Here is a 1,898-nt window from a genome sequence, read left to right as displayed (position 1 = left end):
GTATATAAGTTTACAAAATGATTTCATAAATATTATTCATTCATCCAACAAATATTTATTGAACATCTCATTCTATGCCAAACACTGGGATATAGACATGAACAAAATAAAGTCCCAACTTTCAAAGAACTTACCATTAAGAGAAGGCAGAATCCTAAACAAATAAGCATCACAGAACTAGAAATGCTAGAGTAGAACGTGGTGATAAGAAATAGAAAGGGACCTGGGTAGGAGGGTGATGGCTGTCCCTGAGCCACAGCACTTTTTGTTTGCCTTCACTGTGTTTTTAAAAATTGAGATGACATTTTAAAGCTCATGAAAACAAAGCCATCCTGTTTCTCTTAATAAAGTGGAAGGTCTGGAAAATCTGGGTTCTCATAGCCACAAGGTCGCCATCAACTCCAGCAACATAGAGCTACTTTCTGTAAACACGACAGTGATTTCCACAGAGAGCAAGAGGTTTCATCGGGGCTAACATAGGGTGGGCATGGTATTCATACTAGCTAGTTCCAGTCGATCCCTGAGCTAGAGGAAAAGGCATGACAACATTTTATACCATGCAAAGAAATGCAAGATGTACTGTGAAGGCAATAGGTAGAACTAGAAAAATTTAAGTAAGAGAGTATCATCACTGGATTTGAGTCCTAGAAAGGTCACTGTTGTACTTGTGTGGAGCATAGACTTGAAGGAGTCAAAACCAGAGGCAAGAGCATCTGAAGACATTATAATAATCTACTCAAGAGATGACAAAAGCCTTAACTAAAGTAGCAGCAGTGAAGGTGGAGAGAGGTAGATGGACAGAATATAGTTATTTAATGGAATTGGATGGTGATAAAGAGAGGGGTGAAAGAATGATGGGTCCAAGGTATCTTATTTAGCAGCTTAGCATACGGGGATATCATTCACTGAGAGAGAATGTGAGGATGATAAGATATAAAGCAAAAATCAATGATATTTTATTTAGATTTGGGTTGGTACCAGTGAGCCCTGTGAGTCATAACGCTCCTTACATTTTATCATAATTAAAATTAGTGAAAATCAACTTTTAAAATAAAGATGAAAATTATAACCATTTCTTAGGGTAGATATGAGCAGTTAGAGTCATAATCCATGAAAAGTGCTTACCATATTGCCTGATTGGATGGTATTGTGCAAAAATGGCTACAACATCTCCTATTCCACTTATTCTTCTGCAATGTGCTCTTACTACTCACTCACAATTAGAATGGAGTCTAATTCCTCTCCTCTTCGTGACTGATCTGTAACCAATAGAATACAGAGCAAGTGATGCCACATGACTGCTGAAGCTAAGTCATAAAAGGCCATACTAATTTTACTTAGTTCTCTTACTTCAATTTACTCTCTAGTTCCTCCATCTGGGACTGCTTCCTCTTAGAAACCAGCTATCACGCTAAAAAGTCAAAGCCACTTGGAAGATACATGCAAGCACTCTGGTCTACAGCGTTGACTGAGCCTGGGAGTCATGCTTGCCAAGATACCAGATATATAAGTTAAGAAGCCCCCAGAACATTCTAGTCCTTAAGTGGTCAAGTCATCCCAGCTGATTGTGTTTTTGGAGCTTATGACATAAAGATGCAAAAAAAAAACAACAACAACATCAACAAAAAAAGCATTCCTGCTCTGCTTTGTCTGCCTACATTCCAGGTGCTTGCTCTTGGGACACTTTCTTTCAGAACCCACGTGCAGTGAGAAGGCCAAGTGACAAGAAGAGGTCATATGTTGACTCCAGACAACAATTCCAGTGAAGGCGAGCCTTTGAGTCATCACAGCCATCCCATGAGACATGTGAGTGAAGAAGCCTCCAGATGACTTCAGCCCCAGCCATATGAGTCACCTCAAGCTGTTTGTGTATTCCATCTGAGGCCCCAGACATCATG

This window comes from Myotis brandtii, unplaced genomic scaffold (assembly GCF_000412655.1).
Source record: "Myotis brandtii unplaced genomic scaffold, ASM41265v1 scaffold112, whole genome shotgun sequence".
Lineage (NCBI taxonomy): Eukaryota > Metazoa > Chordata > Mammalia > Chiroptera > Vespertilionidae > Myotis > Myotis brandtii.
Note: the sequence above shows the minus strand (reverse complement) of the source record.